This window comes from Monodon monoceros, unplaced genomic scaffold (assembly GCF_005190385.1).
Source record: "Monodon monoceros isolate NGI ecotype Baffin Bay Population unplaced genomic scaffold, NGI_Narwhal_1 Super_Scaffold_20, whole genome shotgun sequence".
Lineage (NCBI taxonomy): Eukaryota > Metazoa > Chordata > Mammalia > Artiodactyla > Monodontidae > Monodon > Monodon monoceros.
Genome location: NW_021703777.1, coordinates 21,233,953 through 21,254,088, shown reverse-complemented (window position 1 = coordinate 21,254,088; position 20,136 = coordinate 21,233,953). Strand labels below are relative to the sequence as shown.

General features: G+C 39.8%; 1 protein-coding gene across 1 annotated transcript in view; it reads left to right on the top strand.

Moving 5' to 3' along the window:
• The first annotated feature begins 9,953 nt into the window (after positions 1-9,953).
• The window catches only part of CLGN (calmegin), a 44,265-nt gene continuing 34,082 nt past the window's right edge, over positions 9,954-20,136 (top strand). The window contains exons 1-2 of the mRNA XM_029235330.1: positions 9,954-10,125; positions 13,029-13,140. The gene's annotated coding sequence lies outside the window, so the exon portion shown is untranslated. The remainder of the gene's footprint in view (positions 10,126-13,028; positions 13,141-20,136) is intronic.

Sequence of the window (20,136 nt, the reverse complement as noted above, 5' to 3'; positions counted from 1 at the left end):
AAAAAAAAAAAAAAAAAAAAAAAAAAAATAGAGGTTGACCAGTTACATTTGAATTTCAGATGAACAGTGCATAAGTTTGAAGTATAAAAACCGCATGGGATATATTTATACTGAAAACATTATTGTTTATCTGAAATTCAAAGTTAACTAGGTTTCCTGTATTTTCTCTTTCAACTCTAGTCCGTAGTGAACATTTTAGCGTTCATATGGTTGAATTTTGAATTTAAGACGTAGGAACCCTGCAAATATATTAACTCAGCCTTCCAAGATTATTCTTAGGTTGCTTTCGGTTAAATTTTCATTCTTCTTATTAAACATATTTATGTATGACTCAGGGTGCACACAGAGTAATCTTGGTAGTAGCATGGACTGTCAAGTTTAGAAGTGGCTTTAATCCTCTAATGTTTATGTCATCCCTCTCATTAATGTTAAAATTGTTTTAGTCCCTTACTACTAAATTTTGTCATGTACACACAATATCAACATTTTACCCCATTTGTTTGAAAGATCAGAAATGTATATTAATTTATCTGATTTATACGACTAATCTTCAATCATTTATACACTTTTATTCGTCATTTTCTATAAAGAATATTATCCAAATGTGTTTTTATTTATTTTAGAACAATTAACAACGTGCACTCTTATAACAAAAAATAAACCGTTACTCGTAATTAGAAAGCAAAATGGTAACTTCTTCTTACAGTAATTTTGGAAGGCAATTTAGATTGGTAACCTCAGAAGGCATTTTAATAGTTTGTATTCTTATAATGAAACGGTAGACTTTGCGATACATACAGTCATTTTGATGTGTTTTTCAGTTATGACCAGGATAAAGAAGTTTGGTTCTTCCCAGTGTTTATATTCCCATCATTTGTATGTTCAAGTTCAGAAAATGAGATATTGTTCCTTAGAATACACTACTCTTAAAAGAGCAGATAAAACAGGTTTTTCATTTTCTATGTATGTGTTTCTATAGAAACTAGTTCTAAAATAATTAGGAAATCAATTCTAGTACTGTAATGAGATGTTCTTACATCAACAAAACACAAATTTCATTTAGTTTCTAAAGTAGTGATTTTTTTTTTATTTTTTAACATCTTTATTGGAGTATAATTGCTTTACAATGGTGTGTTAGTTTCTGCTGTTTAACAAAGTGAATCAGCTATACATATACATATATCCCCATATCTCTTCCCTCTTGAGTCTCCCTCCCTCCCACCCGCCCTATCGCACCCCTCTAGGTGGTCACAAAGCACCGAGCTGATCTCCCTGTGCTATGCGGCTGCTTCCCACTAGCTATCTATTTTTCATTTGGTAGTGTATATATGTCCATGCCACTTTCACTTCATCCCAGCTTACCCTTCCCCCTTCCCGTGTCCTCAAGTCCATTCTCTACGTCTGCGTCTTTATTCTCGTCCTGCCCCTACGTTCTTCAGAACCATTTTTCTTTTTAGATTCCACATATATGTATTAGCCTATGATATTTGTTTTTCTCTTTCTGACTTATGAAGTAGTGATTTTTATAAAACACCAAAATAATCCCAATGTTTTAAAAATTTCATCTTTATAATTTTTATCAATGAAAATTTGGGAATGTTTATTAGAAAGATAGCCACCACCTAGTGCTTTATTCTTTCCCTACTTTAAAATTAATTTTTATGTGTAGATAAATAATTTTTAATCTTTTAATTTCTTTTTGTAAGCTCAGTAGTATTAATAATTTGTTCAACAAATATGTAAGCTTCATGAGGTGAGGAATTTTTTTTTCCTGTTTTTGCCTGTTTGATTCACTACTGTGTCCTCAGGATCTTGAAAAATGTCTGACATATAATACGTATGCTAAATATTTGTTGAGTGAATGAATTTAAAAAGTACCTATTCATGTTGTAGGAACTACGCAAATAAATTTTTTTTAAACCCTTGCTTTCATGGGGCTTACATTCTGGTTAGGGGAAATAAACAACAAACATGAGTGATGTAATTGCTGTATGATGTCAGGTGTTGGCAGGGGCAGGAGAGAGAAAGTGTTATTTTAGATAGGGTTGTCAGAGAAGGATTCTCTGAGAAAGGCATACTCGAGTAGATTCCTGAATGAAGTGAGGAAGCATTTTATATGGATAGCTGCAGGAAGAGTTTTCCAGGCAACAAGAAAAGCAAGTGCAAAGGCCCTGTGGTGGGATCATCTTGATATGTTTGAGAAAAAGCCAGGAGGACAACACGAACAGGAAGGGAGTTGTAGGAGGATGAGATCATGGAGACCATAGTAAGAGTTATGACTTTTATTCTGAGTAAGATAGGAAGCCATCTAAACAAGTGTTGTTGAGGGTGTGGAGAAAAGGCAACCCTTGTGCACCATTGGTGGGAATGTAAGTTGGTGCAGCCACTATGGAAAACGGTATGGAGGGTCTTCAAAATATTGAAAACAGAACTACCATGTGATGCAGTAATTCTACTTCTGAGTACTTACCTGAAGGAAAGAAAAACTAGAACGTTACTCAATGCCTTTGCATAAATTGATAAAAACATCAATTCCTGAATTATGTGCTTATTAGAATACAGTTTTTATCAATTTATATATGTCCCTTATAATACGCTGCTTAGTTTGCCTTGTTCCTGGACTTTCCAAAATGCTGCTGACAGTCTTTATATGCCCTTCTAAATTCTCTTTGTCATGATCAAAACCACAAGACTGTTACTTGTCCCAGATGCCCTGGCTGGCTGTGCTCTCATTACGTTTTGCCTGTGGGAGGCAATTGTGCCAGATTAGAGGGTGCAAAAAGGTAGTGTTATGCTGCTTTCGGTGGTTCTTCCACCAAACTACTAGCCCTCACTGGAGTGTCAGGTGTTCAGGCAGCAGCAGCAGGTCCGGTATTGTCAGTGGTGGCAGGCGTGGGAGGTAGCTAGCAGATGGCTAGGAGCCCCTGGGGTGGCTGCATCACCCAGGAAACATTCTCGGGGAAGAGAATCTGGAATTGCTTATTTGCCCTACTTGGGGTTAAACACAGTGATAACCTACCACACTGCCAGTGGGATACCTTCTGCGGGGGCGGGGGGGGGGGGATACTGGAAGTCTCCAGCTGATAGACATTGGCAGAAGTTCTCTCAGTTATCACCTGTTGTTGACTGGGATGAAGTACCTACTGGAATCAAGGCCCTGGAGATCAAGTGGCTGCTGCTTTCACCAATAATGTGTGAATGATGACTTTAAGGATTATGGGTGCGATGGGTTTTATTACTACGCTGAAGAGCTTTATCTATCTGCCTTTTTTGTCACTGTTACACTCTCCTTCTTGAAACATGTTCTTAGCTTAGCTCTCTCGGTTTCCTAGTTTTTTCTTGAGTTTGAAATATTGGAATTCCCCAGGGCTCACTTCTTGAAACTTTTCACTGTCTACACCCACTCCCAACGTGATCCCATCCAATCACCTGGCTTTAAATACTAAATTCTGACCCCTCTCAAATTTATCTCTCTAGTTCTGACCCAGAATGATATATTCAACCGCCTATTCAACACTTTCACTGGGATGTCAATATTACTCTTAACAGAAACATTGATTCCCCACCCCCTAAACTGCCCCTCTCCTCATCACCATTCCAGGACACGGCAGCTCCATTTCTCCATTGTATGCATTTCACATTATGCTGCAGAGCTTGCCTATGTACTACATGTTTTTCTTTTGTATGTATAACATTTTTAAAAATGGAAAGAGTTTGTACAGTGGGAATACAAAAGTAAGAAAACTGAAATAGTAGGAAGCGTACAGTACTCAATTCAGTTGAGAATATAGAAACGATTAATTCCTTCTTCAAAAAAGTTTTAAAGACGAATACCTTTTTATACATATGTGTAACTGATTTATTGAAGCAGTTCAACTTGCTGGGCTGTAAATATGAACAACTTTTTATTTTTCCAATTATTGCCCATACGTGTCCTATCGGAACCCTTTTCTGATAACTGTAGACGTTCATAGTAATATTGAAGACTTACTCTAAGTATCTTTTGGTCACTTTTGGTTATTCACCAAGTCTTATTCCAGTTTTTAAATACCTATTCTGTTCTTCTAAAAAAATTTAATCTCATAGTTAATTAAAAGCTTTCTCGTCATTTCCCTACTGGACAGGGACAGACTAGACCTGTGGTTCTAGGAAATGCAAAGGCAGGAGAAGAAAATGATCTGTTTTCAGACATTTTTCCCCTTGTTTGGTGTAAAACTTCCTCAACCTTAGTGGCTTAAAAAATCACTTTAACTCTCAGGTTAGTAATCAAATTCAGACAGGGCTCTGCTGGGCAGTTTGTGGTCTGCGTGGTGTCAGCGGGGGTGCTCGGGGCTGGAGGAGCTCCCAAGAGGTCCCCCTTACCCGGGCATCTCTCTCATCTCCCACGCGGTGGCTCATCCTCTGAGGCCTCTCCAGGTGGTTTGGGCTTCTCACAGCATGGTGATCTTAGCAAAGGTGTGCTTTTTTTACAAGGCAACTACCTTTCGAAAGGCAGAAAGTGGAAGCTGCCAGGCCACTTAAGACTCCAGCCCAAACTGCTACTGCATTACTTCTGCTGTAGCCTACTGGTCACGGCAGTCACAGGGCTCACCCAGACACCGGGGAGTGGAGAAATTGACTTTCCCTCCTGACGAGGGACTAGCAGGGTCGTGTTGTAGAAGAGCATTTGCTATGGGAGATGCTGTTAAAGTCATCTTTGGAAAATCTGCTGCACCCCTCCTCGGTCCTTGGTCTATACCCCTATGGTACTGGGATGAGAAGGAGTTGGAGAGGCAGAGGTTTCCTTGTGTGATGGCAGCATGATGGTTTCAATTTCTCTGGAAGATGCTTGGATGTGGCAGACATCCAAGGCTGGGTCTTTCATGGCTGCTTCTGAGGGTCTATTGGGATCTCCCTACTTCCCATTCCCTGCTACCTGAGCCTCTCCCCCACCCCGCCTCTGCCCTCAACACAGCCTCTTGTTGCTAGGATTCTCTTGCCTTGCAGGTGACCCTCTTCAGGTGACCTTCAGTGTTCACTCTAGCCACAGCAGACTCAGGTGTCTTTACCACTTCTAGCTGTGTGCCTTCGGGCTACTTCACAGATGTTCCCTCTTCGCTTAGCAATTTCTCTCCCTCTCTCCTGCCCCTTTTCCTCTTGCATGATATATTTTCTGAGCTGCATAAGTTATTTTAATTGTAAGTTCATAAAAGTCTACAATAAATGCATCATCTTACAAAATAATAACCTATGAGAGTATATAAAAATGACTGAGCCAACATTATTTGGTACTTTTTTTTTTTTTTTTTTTTTGTGTTACGCAGGCGTCTCACTGTTGTGGCCTCTCCCGTTGCGGAGCACAGGCTGCGGACGCGCAGGCTCAGTGGCCATGGCTCACAGGCCCAGCCGCTCCGCGCCATGTGGGATCCTCCCGGACCAGGGCACGAACCCGTGTCCCCTGCATTGGCGGGCGGACTCTCAGCCACTGCGCCACCAGGGAAGCCCCTATTTGGTACTTTTGATACTTCCATTAACTTCAACTTAACTATTCCCTTTCCAAATATGAAATTTAAAATTGTCAAGCTATTTATAAAAAGATGTGTAATTTATTTCCAAAAAAAGATGTGTAATCTTTTACAGACATTTTGTTGGTCCACTACTTCAGCAATTTTCAGGTAGAGATGCTCCCCAGCCGTTGACTTAGTAGAGAGAGGGATCATTGTGGAGCACCCAGATTTTATGAGTGGATTTCTTGGGGTCTCCCTTTCTAATCTTGTTGGAAAGAAGGCACCCTTATCCTCAACCGAGTGAGAGAGTATATGTGTGCATATATTCATAGAAAGCCTTGTGGGAGTATGCCTGCAAAAGAGCATGGAGCCTCTAAGTCAGCAGTGTCCAGGATCCAAGTGTGGGCTGTTCAAGACAATAATTGAAATGTCTTGTGGAATTTAAAATATGTAGAACAGGGGGCTTCCCTGGTGGCGCAGTGGTTGAGAATCTGCCTGCCAATGCAGGGGACACGGGTTCGAGCCCTGGTCTGGGAGGATCCCACATGCCACGGAGCAACTAGGCCCGTGAGCCACAATTACTAGGCCTGCGCGTCTGGAGCCTGTGCTCCGCAACAAGAGAGGCCACGATAGTGAGAGGCCCTGCGCACCGCGATGAAGAGTGGCCCCCGCTCGCCGCAACTAGAGAAAGCCCTCGCACTGAAACGAAGACCCAACACAGCCAAAAATAAATAAACAAATAAATAAATTTATAAAAAATAAAATATGTAGAACAAAATGCATGACAACACTTACAAGATAAGGTAGGAGAGGGGATAAATGGAGTTAAGTGTACTCAACTTGTAGCACCATTGAGAAGTGAGGTTGTAAGAATTTGTATTAAGCTGTAATAAGTCAAGGATTCATGTTGAAATCTCTAGTCTAACTACTAAAATAATAGTCAAATAATGCATAATGATATCACTAATTATAGTAAATGATCCAAAAAAGAAATTAAATTATTTCCTGACTGGATATAAAAACAAAACCCTGTTTGATGACGTTTACAAGAGACACACTTAAAATTTTTTAAAGACATGGAAATGTTGGAAGGAAAAGGATGGAAAAATATATACCAGCAACCCAAACCAAAAGAAAGTTGGTGCAGCTATATAAATATCAGCCAGGTAGACTCTAAGGCCAAGCACAGCATGTGTTGAACAAGAGTAGAAACACTTCATGAGCAATCAAGGAAGTGCAAGTTAAAAACTCGATACCGTTTCATACCATTCAGATATTTTAACTTATGAAATCAGACATTTGGTGAGGATGTGGAGCTGTAGGAATGAACACACACTTCCCTTTGGGGGGATGTGAAGTACACATTCAATCACTTTCATGATGAAAGCTATGCCTTTCCTACGTCCTAGCAACTCTCCTACTAGTCAGGGCTGAAACTGGCGTGCAGCCTTATCAATGGCTTATGGCCAGCTTCTCTTCTCACTGATGAATACCCATGCCTTATAGCTTGTTAAATATTTAAAATAACATCCCTACCACCATCTATATCCTAGGGAAACTTTTGAACATGTTTACTAGGGAACATGTACCAGAATATATTCTTGATAGCGTTTAAAAATAACTTTTCAACAGTAGAAGAGATAAAAATGTTGTTGTATATTCAGAAGAGTGGGACATTTTACAGTAATAATAATGAATGAACTAGAGCTTGACTTAGTGATATGGATGAATTTCAAAACATAAATTGAGCAAAAGAAGCAAGTACAGGAAAATACATATATTATTTATTAATGTCTAAACACCAAATGTGCATCAGCTTGCAAAAGTGGTAAAACCTTAAAGAAAAGCAACAATTAATACAAAACTCAAAACGGGAGGAAGGGGAATTTGATCTTGGAAGGAAACAGCATATCTAAGGCTAAGGTAGTAGTGGGTTCATGGATGTTCGTTTTTATTATTGTCTTTCAAACTTTTACATACTTAAAAAAAAATTAATAAACAGAAACCTCAATCAAACAGAAGTGACCAGAAGGGGGAGCTCTCATGCCCTGAGATGCTGGCAGAGCCCAACAGGAAAAAGAGAGACTCTTCTTCTTTAATGGCAAGGACTCAGCCAATGAAAAGCCATGGACTCTTTGTTTAGCCCTCCCAACTTCCTTTTCCCCTCTGTAAAAGAGAGCGCCTTCCTTTGCTGTGTAGTGACTTGCAGTGACTTGCCATGGTTATGGACTCCGAATTACAGTTCTCTGCTGATATCAAATAAACTCATTTTTTTTGTGGAGAAATAACTGACAGTCTATTTGTTTTAGGTCATCAATACTCTTTGTAATGTTGAAATATTTCACCATAAAACTAAGGAGTAGAGGAACCACTCATAGGGAGTTTAAAGGGCATGGTACATAGTGTAATTTGATTATTGCAAAGCATACATGGAGGGGTGTAATCTGAAATGTACTTACCTTTTTAGCTTCATCTCCTACCAACTGCTTCAAATATTCTTTCTTTGGAACCACACTGTGTATAAAAATAAGTGAATAATAAGTTTAAAGTGGGCCAGTACTTAAACGCAATGCTTTTTCCCCTTCTTTCTACCCCTGAGTGAATCACTTGCTTTCCCCTCACTACGCCATACTAGTTTATAGTTATGCATTTATGTTGTAGTTTTCTTAGTCAGGAATACCCTTCCCTGCCCTCTGCTGTATGCAAAATTCTATACCTTCTTCAAGTTTTCAAATATTCCCTCTTCTCTGAAACCTTTCCCACTTCCCTCCCCGACACTTCAATCTTCCTTAAGAATTAATCATTCAAAAAAAAAAAATCATTCCTGCCTCCCTTTGCCTGTGGCACTTAAGGATAATTCCATTTTAACAATTATTTTATAATTAGTTGTTTTTTTAAACTGATTTTTTAACATAAATTTATTTATTTTTGGCTGCGTTGGGCCTTCGTTGCTGTACGCGGGCCTTCTCTAGTTGTGGCGAGCGGGGGCTGCTCTTTGTTGGGGTGTGCAGGCTTCTCATTGCGGTGGCTTCTCCTGTTGTGGAGCATGGGCTCTGGGCGTGTGGGCTCAGTAGTTGTGGCACGCGGGCTCTAGAGCACAGGCTCAATAGCTGTGGCGCATGGGCTTAGTTGCTCCGCAGCATGTGGGATCTCCCCAGACCAGGGCTGGAACCCATGTCCCCTGCAATGGCAGGCGGATTCTTAACCACTGCGCCACCAGGGAAACCCCTAGTTGTTTAAATATATGCTCCTTTCCCCTATACCTTGCATCCTGATTGTCAGTTATTTAGAGCAGGAATCTGGCTTTATCTGTGTTTGTTTACCTATCACACAGCACAGTGAGTGACACATGGTAAGTATTAAATGTAAGAAAGTATGACTATCTCAGCTTGCTTATCATTACCAGAGGTGTTTAGTGAATGAAATAAGGTGGAAAAGTCAGGTCGCGGCCATATTGTATCGGATCTCCTATATTAAGGCAAGCGTTTAGATTTTATTCGGTGAGCATCCCGGGAATCATTTAAAGTCTTTGAGCAGTGTTTCCAGAAGATTAAACATAGATTGGAGGTGAGGGACTATTTAAGAGACAATTATAACAGTGCATCTAGAGGCAATAAAGACTTGAACTATAGTAAAGTCAATGCTGAGAAAGATAAAACAATTAAAAGGGTCTATGATGGTGCTTCTCAAATTTTAACATGCACACCAATCACCTGTGAATCTTATTTAAGTACAGATTCTGACTCAGTAGGTCTCGGGTGAGTCCTGGGACCCTGCGTTTCTAATAAGCTCATAGCTGGTGCTGTAGACCCATGCTGTCCAATATGGTAGCCTTTAGCCAGGTGGCTGTCAAGCACTTGAAATGTAGTTAGTGCAACTGAGGAACTGAATATTTTATTTTAAGTAATTTAAATTTAAAAACGGAAACAGTGCAAAATATTTCTCCATTAAGCAAAATTTTGTTGTTTTGGTGAGACTGCATTTAAAAGAAACCATATAGTACATTTATTACGTTAACATTTAACATACCTATATCATACACTGTCACGAAATAGTAAGCCTCCCTGCCCACCACAATGACGTCTCATCAGAACATCTACAACTCTATGAAAGGCCTGGGGTACTAACTGGACGCTGCTCAAATGTGATTTACTCAAAATTCAGGACCTAATTATGTGCATTAGGAAGCAGAACCTCACAGTTTGCAGAGGGCAGGCGCTCTGCGGAAGGGAAAACTCTTCGGATGGATAACGATAAGGATAAGGAGGAATTCCAGGCCAGCTCCGGAGCCGGATCCACGGAACGATTGGCCGGCTGCGGCGACGCGGCGAGTGGTCGAGAGGGTGCGCCCGACTGCGCCTGCCTCGCCCAGCGGCGCCCCTCTGCGGCCGTTGAGCCCCTCGGTGCAGGTGCGCGCGGCACTCGCCTCGGGCCGCCGGCTTTTCCCCGCCCGCGGCCGCACGCGCATGCGCAGTTACCAGTCGCTGCTGGGCGGCTGCCGGCGGGATTGCTCTAGGGAGACGCGGGGACCAAGTGGCAGCGACTCGGACATCTGAGCTGCCACTGCCGAAAACGGGCCCGCAAGGCAGGTGCGTGGGCAGTAAGCCACTTTCCCGCGTCCCTTTGCCCACGGGCTGGGGTGAGGAATCCGAGTCCTGGCTTCTTCCCTCGGGGCGGGGGTTCCTGGGCCGCACCCCTTTCTTTGGCGAGCCGCCAGAAGGAACCGGTAGGGGCCAGTGAGGGGGTGGGTGTTGAGTTCGGGGATGGGGTTGCAGCCAGCGAGGTTTTTGGGCGGGCTCTCCCGGCCTCGGGAGTGGGAAGGCCGGCCCGGGCGGCGGGCGTTGAGGCCACCTCCGCGTCCGTTGGGTCCTCCGGAACTGCTGTATCCGGAGCGGGGGCTGGCGCGGGGAAGGCCAGGTGTCCCCCTCAGCCTGGCCTGTCCCCGTCGGTTAAGAGGCCCCAGGGAGCCGAGTCCGTTATTCCAGCGGTTGCCATTTCAGCCCCGTTCCACGCTCGATCCCCGCTGCGCGCTCCCGAGGGATGGAGAAGGGGCGCGGTAGCCTCTCGGCGCCGCTAACTCCGCCGGCTGCTTCTCACAAAAACGCGAGCCAAACCAAAATAGGCTCAGCTTACGCCCCCCGCCCCGCCTCTGTAAAGGCGAAGGGACCTAACCCTCACAGAGGTGTGTCCTGTGACTCGCGGCCGCTCTCTCGAGGCGATGCCTGGAGCCCGGTGCGCGCGGATAGGGAGGGCCCTAGAGGGTTGTGTTGAATCCCACGAAGCCCTGAGGACTCGAGACTCATTATCCCCGAAAGCCTGTTTACGATGATCAGATACTTGAGCTGATTTTATTTATAGCATCTGCCTGAGAAACAAAGAGGATGGAATCTAAAAAAAAAAAAAAGGTCATGAAGAACCTAGGGGCAAGACGGGAGTAAAGATGCAGACCTACTAGAGAATGGACCTGAGGACACGGGGAGGGGGAAGGGTAAGCTGGGACGAAGTGGCATGGACATATATACACTACCAAACGTAAAACAGATAGCTCGTGGGAAGCAGCCGCATAGCACAGGGAGATCAGCTCGGTGCTTTGTGACCACCTAGAGGGGTGGGATTGGGAGGGAGACGCAAGAGGGAAGAGATATGGGGATATATGTATATGTATATGTATAACTGATTCACTTTGTTATAAAGCAGAAACTAACACCATTGTAAAGCAATTATACTCCAATAAAAATGTTAAAAAAATCACTGTAGAATTAAAAAAAAAAGCAAATGGCAACAAAGCTCAGAAGGGAGAAAGTAAATCGAGTGGCCATGGGAAGACCTCTCTAATTAGAAGAGAGTTATTTTATACTGAAGTTTTTGATGCATAAAAGCCATCAAAACCCTGATCTAGCCTTCTGAATTTGCTTGCTTTAAAATTTTTACGTCACTCTAGGTCTTTTAATCACTCTCGGTAGCCCTCCTTTTGGTAGTTGTTTGACTTCTTTTCAGTTTACAGTTTTGTCTTTATATCTAATTGGTTTGATCTTCCAGTCACGTTTAGACCTTATCTCTAAATCCTTCCGAAGATAGTCTTTATCTAGTTAATAAAGTTAATTATTGAGTGTGAATGATGCATGTTAATGGATCCGTAGAAGCTGAACAGTGCTATAAATTGACCTGATTGCTTGTTTTCAGTACCTAATAAGTTTTAGTGCTCTTAACTACAAAGCTACAATGGAACTTTAGATCATCCAGGTTAAACTTGGATGAATCCTTAAACTTGACAAATGAAAAAAAAGGTTTAGAACATCCTTAAACTTGACAAATGAAAAAAAAGTTTAGAACATCCTTAAACTTGACAAATGAAAAAAAAGGTTTAGAACAGTTTGAAGCCCTTCCCTTTTTAATAACAGAACAGTAAACTTGGTGCTATGGTGCCAAGCTCAGTGTACTTTCTATTATATTATTTTGTAGTTGAGCTCCTGAAGCTGCATGACAACTAAAACTTTAAATAGTGATTTTTCAAACACTACTTTTGAGCCATAGTGGTGTTGGTGAGTCCTCAGTCAGCCATTAAAACCGAATAGCAGAAAGGCATTTCAGTTATAAGAAATAGTATATAGAAAGCATGAATGTGTTAATAGGTGAGTGTTAAGAGTAAGAAATGAGTCTTAAAAGGGCAGAATTTATACTGAGAACTACAGACAACTATTGAACATTTTTATAAATAGGTAATAAAGTAAGACTTGTTCTTTTTTAGAAAATTCATGCTGGAGAGAAGGTGGCAGATAGATTGATTGATTGGGAAGGCTGGAAGTGAAGAAGCAAAGTCAAAGTTTACTGATCCTTTTCGGAAACCATGGATTCCCAAATTAAGGCTGTGGCATGGATGTAGAAAGATACATTCAAGAAATATCCAAATGCACTTAGTTACCAATGATACAGGATATCAATGAGAAAGAATAATCTTAAGATAGTGGCAAAGCAACTTGGCTAATTTGGTTGACTGGAGGTGAAGGTAATGGGAGAAGGGAATTGAGGAGATAGAGAACAGGTTTGGGAGGAAAGACCAGCCTCAAATTAATGGAGGCTTTGGTACATCCTTGAAGATGGATAGTGATTTGAAACTAAAGAGTGGCCTCTGTGCTGTGGAGATAACATTTGGGAGTTTGTAGGTAGCTTTTATAGGTAGAAGTCAAGAGTATATGAAATGTAAGGAGAAAGTCTGGGGACAGAACCCTAACGAACAGCAACATTTACAGGAGATTAGAGAAAGAGCCCGTGAAGGTGGCAGAGCAAATGAAGAGAATCAAGAATCAGGAATAGCATCATAAAAGCCACGGGAGGAGAGGGCTTCAAGGAGGCAGTAGCAAGGTCAAGAGAGAGCAGTAGGCAATGGGACTGAAAAATGCTATTGCGTTTACCAGCTGAGACGTGGTTGGTAGAACTGTTTCAAAGCTAGAATCAAGTACAAGAATGATAAAAGTATTAGTTTTTCATTGTTGCCACACCAAACTTAGCAGCTAAATGCAGCACAAATTTATTTTCTCACAGTTCTATAGGTCAGAAGTCTGACACAGGTCTCACCGAGCTAACATCAAGGTGTTGGCAAGACATCATTCCTTACTAGAAGCTCTGGAGAGATTCCACTTCCTTGCTCATTCAGGTTGGTTGCAGAATTTACTTCCTTTTGGTTGTAGGACTGAGGTTCCTGTTTCCTTGTTGACTGTCAGCTGAGAGTTGTTTTCAGTTTCTAGAGACCACCTACATTCCTTGGCTTATGCCCCCCCTTCCTCCATCTTCAAGATCTCTATGGTGGGCGGAGTCCCTCTCACTCTTCAAATCTCTTCTGTCCTCTTTCACTGACTTCCTCTTCCACTTTTAAGGGCCCATGTGATTATGTTGGGCCCACTTGCATAATATGGAATACTGTCCCTATTTTAGGGTCAGCTAATTAACAACCTTAATTCCATCTAAAAAGCCCCCTTTGCTATGTGAGGTCACACTCACAGGACCCAGTGAATAGGGTGTGGACATCTTTGGGGGGTCGTTGTGGCTACCATAGGAAGTTAAAAGTACTAACAGTTCATGGATACATTCTTTCTAGATGCTTTTGTTAAGGAAAGGTGATACCTAGAAACATTTACATTATGTAGCATGTGATAATTATAGTCAATAGTAAGCCTTACTGTTTATCCTTGAGTTTTGTAACTAAGAAATGCAAGTATCTTCTTAAATACTCTGAAATTTCTGTGAACACTATAAAATTTTAAAGTCTCATAGGAGTATAAGGTAATACAATGAAGTTGTTAGTTTTTATATTTTTATGTAGCCTTAAGCTGCTTTAAAATCTTTGCTGGAAAGATTTTAAACGCCATTTAACCAGCTAACTAGATATATGTGCATAAAATATAATTTGGATACACATCAAAATATGGCTTTTAAAATATAAAGCCCACAGAAACTGGAATGGATGTCTAAAGGATGGAACATACTAACAAAATATTTAACCTTGTATTTTATAGGCCTAGAACCTCACTGCCATTTAGTGAGTTAAATTGTTAAACCTTCTAACCTTACAGCCTTAATGAAAGGAATGTAGAGTTTGAATAGACCTAACTTTGAGTCTTGCCTTGTTGTTTATTAGCATTCTGTATTCTTGAGTAAGTTACTTACCTCCCTGAGCCTTGCTTTTCTTATGTATAATGGGGTACTAATCCCTTCACCGCAGAGTAGCTGTAAGGATTGGAATTAACATGTCTGAAACACAGTAAATACTTGAAACAGCACTTCCTGTTCTCCTTGTTCCATTCCTCCCTTTTCAGTTCCTTTCTCAAGTGCAGCTTCTTTTGCCCTTGGCCTAGGGGAATCAGTCCTTTGCATCCTTTGCACCTCACTTTGAATGTAACTTTCTCAAGGAGGCTTTCTCTGCCCCTTCCCCTACCCTATAAATTCAGTTCCCCAATTACCAACTCTTACAACTTCTTTACTAGTCTGTCACTTGTTACAGTTTACGTGATATACCTGGGTTATTTGTTTAATGTCTGATTTCCATCCCAGACTATAAGCTCTTTGCAATCAGGGGCCATGTGTGTTTTACTAATTACTGTAAATTCAGTGTCTAACATCATGCCTGGCACATAATTGACAACCATAGGCATTTGTCAAATGAATTTGTGAATGATGAATTTTATTATCTACTGGCTAACCTCTCTTGAATTTCTGGAAACATCAGCCACCACAAAGTTAATAAATCCCTGGTGCAGCTTATTCTGAAGGATGCTCATTTCTTCTGTGAGAAAGTACCTGCATTTCGAATGGAGTCTTTGGAAGAAGGCTGCCTCTTTAAGATGCCACTATTACCTACCTCTCCACCGTATTTGTGATCCTTCAAAGTGAACTTTCTATGTGCTACATAGCCTACATAGCCAGATAATTCCAAGAATACCCTTTAATTTTGGTGAAAATTTGTCCAGTTTTATTTTTCTGATGTGGTAACACAGAATTTTTTCATCTAATTTTTTTGTTTACTGTCTTTTCTAGTAAATTATGAATTGAGTTGTTAAAATGCAGCATGTCTACAGCAAGATTCTGAAATAACTCACAATGAGATGTTTCTTCATAGATGTAGAGTAAAAATGAAAAATATGTTTAATTTCCCCATATTAAATTAGAACATAAAACTGCAAACTTTCTAGATTATTATCTCCTTATCTATAGGAAAGCTTTAACTATGTTAAGTTTTAACAATGTTCTAAAAAACTTTAGAGGGCCATTGTTGGAAGCATTGACATACCCATTTCTCTGTCATAAAACCATAGTTAAAGACATCTATTGTATAAGGTTTCAGTCCATAAATTTTTCTAGGAGTTAAATTCTAAAAAAGGATTTTTTCCTCCAAGGATCTTGTAGAGTTTTATAGACAGTGAAAACTCCTTCATTTTATTTCTGGCCTTCCCCTAATTGCCTGGAAACCCTTTTGCCAAATTTATCGTTGCAGTGCTGCTACAACAATAGTCATTCTAGTTTGTTGCTTAGTAACATCTATTTCTCTCCACCCATAACCTTTTCTTCTTGTCATTTGTGCATTCATTCATTCTGTGAATATATATCTTTCTCTGTTTATCATGTATGAGCACTCTTTGGCTAGCACTGTGAATACAGAAGTAAGAATTCTGGCTCTCGGTGGGCTTATATCTTTGTCTGTTTTCTGCTGCAAGTTTCCTCAAGCAGTTCTTTTGGAACTGCGTAGAAGTAGGATAAATCCTAAATAAATAAATGTATCATTATAATGTTTATATAACCATTGCTTTGAAAATGATGCTATTTAGTCCATTTTAACTTTAGTGGGTAGCTATGTTTTTAAAACCCAGTGCAGAGTTAGTTCATTCTTTCTATAAGTACTATGACCAAATACTATCCCCATATCCTGGATTTCAGCTCCGATCAATTCACTAATCTCAGACCTTCAGTAGTTTCTGAATTTTATAGGATCAGATCCAGAATCTTTGCAACACTTTGTAGGTCTTTGCCTAAATCACCAGAAAGTTGTATTTTCAACTATTATTTCTGCTGTTATGCTTCTTTCCCCACTTTTTACTGTATTTCTTGAGATATTTTCATTGTTTCTAAGTCCTTCTGATTTAGAAAAAAAATACTCAGTTTTAGTTAACAGTATATATTAGATAAGATAATGCTCATATAGAAAATTTTAAAATCCCAGATGCCTAACATAATTTCTGGTTGCTGGTGTCCTGAGGAGTAGATGACTGTGATGGTTAATTGTATCTGTCTACCTGATGGAACCACAGGGTGCCCAGATATTTGGTCAAACATTATCTTGGGTGTGTCTGTGAGGATGTTTTTGGATGAGATTAACATTTGAATGGTAGGCTGAGTAAAGCAGATTGCCCTCCCCTAGGTGGGTGGCCTTCATCCAAACAGTTGGAGGCCTGAATAGAACAATAAAGCTGATACTCCAGTGAGGAAGAGGGAACTCTTCCTGCCTGACTGGCTGAGCTGGGACTTCAGTTTTTTTCCTGCCCTTGGATTCGAACTGAAACATTGGCTCTTCTTGGGTCTTGAGCCTGCTGGCTTTCAGACTAGAGCTTATAGCATTGGGTCTCCTGGCTTCCAGGCCTTTAAACTCAGACTAGCACTACATCATTGGCTTTCCTGGGTCTCATTTAACTCCATTCACCTGAGTCATGCTTAACTCCAAGAAAAATGTAGTATAGTCATGTCTCCTGAAAAAAGAGAAGATAGCTTAGTGATCAGCCAGCAATCTCTCCGTATCTCATACTTGGCCAAAGTTACTTATATTTCAATTTGTTATTGAACCAGCCCAGAGGGAGTGCAGAGAACATACAGGAGATCAAAGATATATGCAAATGGATGGGCTTCTCCAGTGCCTCCTTTCTTCTTCATGAAGGCACAGATATTTTGTGATTTCAGCAACCTGTATGGAGTGAGGAATACACAGGACGCTTAGAACCATGGGCTTGCTATCTTTTATACATTTGTAAGGCAGCAAGGAGGTGGTGTCAGCACCAAAAGTTCTGTATTATACCATATAAACAAATTCTTGCTGCACTAAAACTATATAACTTAGGACAACCATATAGCTCAATAAGGAATTAGAAGACTTGAACAACACTATAAAGCAATTGGACTTAATACACATACACAGAACACTTCACCTAACAATAGTGGAAAGAAAAATTAATGCCAGTCTTCCTCAAACTCTTCCAACAAGTTGAAGAGGAGGGAATACTTACACACTCAGTCTATGAGGGCAGCATTACCCTGATACCAAAGTCAGACAAAGACACTGTAAGAAAACTACAGACCAATGTCCCTGATGAATATTGATGAAAATACATATTTTTCTTAAGTGCACATGGAATATTCTCTAGGATAGACCATATGTTAGGCCACAAAACAAGTCTTAACAAATTTTTAAAGTTGAAATCATTCGAAGTATCTTTTCCAGTTACACTGTAATGAAACTAGAAAACAGTAGCAGAAGGAAAGCAGGAAAATCCACAAATATGTGGAAATTAAAAAACACACTTTTAAACAACCAAATGGGTCAAAAAAGAAATCACAAGGAAATTAGAAAATATCTTGAGATAAATGAAAAAAAGAATCCCACAAGAGATCAAAACTTATGGTATAGAGTGAAAGCAGTGCTAAGAGGGAAATTTATGGCTGTAAACACTTACAGTAAAAAAGAAAGATCTTAAATTAACAACCTAACTTTACAACTTAAGGAACTAGAAAAACCCAAAGCTAGAAGAAGGAAGGAAATAATAAAGATTAGATAAGAGATAAATGAAATAGAGAATAGATAAACAACAGAAAATGTCAGTGAAACCAAGAGTTGGTTCTTTGAAAAGATCAACAAAATTGATAAACCTTTAACTAGATTGAATTAAAAAAAGACGACTCAAATAATTAAAATCAGAAACGAATGAGGGGACATTACAACTGATTCTATAGTTATAAAAATATTATAAGGGAATGCTATAAACAATCATATGCCAACAAAATGGATAACCTAGATGAAATGGACAAATTCCTAGAAACATACAACCTATTCAGACTAAATCATGATGTTGTAGGAAATCTGAACAGACCTGTAACTAGTAAGGGAATTGAATCAGTAATCAAAAACCTCTCAACAAATAAAAGCCCAGGAGTAGATGGCTTAACTGGTGAGTTCTACCAAAGACTGAAAGAAAAATACCAGCTTTCCTCCAGCTCATCCAAAGCACTGAAGAGAAGGGAACCCTTCCAAACTCATTCTATGAGGGCAGTATTACCCTGATACCAAAACCAGACAAAGAAACAACAAGAAAACTGCAAACCAATATCCCTGATGAATAATGTTGCAAAAATCCTTACCAAAATATTAGCAAACAAAAATCAAAAGCACATTCAAAGATTGGGACTTCCCTGACAGTCCAGTGGTTAAGACTCTGCGCTCCTACTGCAGGGGGTGTGAGTTTGATCCCTGGTCGGGGAAGTAAGATCCCACATGCCATGTGGTGTGGCCAAAAATTTAAAAAAATTAAAAAAAATAAGAAGAAAAGATTTATACACCATGACCAAGTGGGATTTATTCCTGGAATGCAAAGATGGTTCAACATATGAAAAACAGTTGGTGTAATGCATCACATTGTCAACGGAGGGGAAAGAAACCATATGATCATCTCAACTGATGCATAAACAGCATCCGAAGAGTTCCAACACCCTTTTATGATAAACACTCAACAAAATATGAATAGAAAGAAACTTCCTCAATGTAATAAAGGCCATATTTGAAAAATCAACAGCTAACACCATACTCAATGGTGAAAGACTGAAAGCTTTTCCTCTAAGATCTGGAACAAGACAAGGATGCCTGCTTTTGTCACTTCTATTCAACATAGTACTGGAAGCCCTAGTCAGAGCAGTTAGGCAAGAAGAAGACATCCAAAATGAAAAGGAAGAAGTAAAATTATCTCTGTTTACAGACAACATTATCTTATATGTAGAAAACCTAAAAATTCCACCAAAAAAATTGTTAGAACTAACAAAAGAATGGTGGTTGCCTGGGGCTTGGGAGAAGGAGATATGGAGGAGTTGTTGTTTAAGGGGTATAGGATTCTAGTGTTGTAAGATGGAAAAACAGGTGTGGAGATAAGATGTACAGCAGTGTGAATGTTCTTAACACTACTGAACTGAACAGTTAAAATTGGTTTAAATGATAACCTTTATGTGTATTCTACCACAATTAAAAAATTTTAAACTGCACAAGTTAGTTACTTCAGTGTTTTGTAAATTACCCCATTGTCAGGCCTCTCAAAGCTCCAGTGCAGGCCTAGCAGTATCTTACCTCTCTTCTTAAGAAATGATGTGTGACAAACCTCACAGTTTTGTTTGGAGCTTGATGACATGTTGGCACCATAGCATGGTAGACGTCCAAGTAATACTGCAAACTTCATGATGTAATTCTCAATTGTCAGTTGGTGCATCACTGAATAATGATAGAATACTGCAGAATTAAGCAGAAACTGTTAGGTCTGTATTTCTGATTTTTTAAGAAAGGAATAAATAGCAAAAACAACCTTGGACTATATCATTTTCTTAATGGAGACTATTATCCTGTAGAACTGCATTGTCTGCAGAATGGTTAATGACCACTTACAGTTTATTTTTAGATATTCCACTTGTATAGTAAGGTTGATATGACCATTTCTGGGTGAATATCTTCATAGCTTAATACTAATAATAATCTAAATTTTGGAAATTTCCAGGAGGTTTGAAATGTGTTATGTTACGATTTTTGCAATTTCTTTCCATTGCTTTATCAGTAAACATATAATCAGTGGGGTAATATTAAAATAAGAAGTAGAATGGTATATTGATGTAAAGTTTTGGATTCTCATCTTGTCTCACATTTCCAGTCATGAGAATTTGATCAGGTTTTTGAATCCTTCTGCTTTCAGTTTGTAGATTGGGAGTAATGATGGCTATCCTCGTGATGTCCTAGGTTGCAAAGATTAAAGTAGCTAGTTCCTTTATGCAAATGAATGATTATAGTCATAGAACTTTAGAGAAGAAACAAACTTTCCAGATAAAGCGTTTTCTAAACTTTTTTTCTGAAGCTTTGGCAACT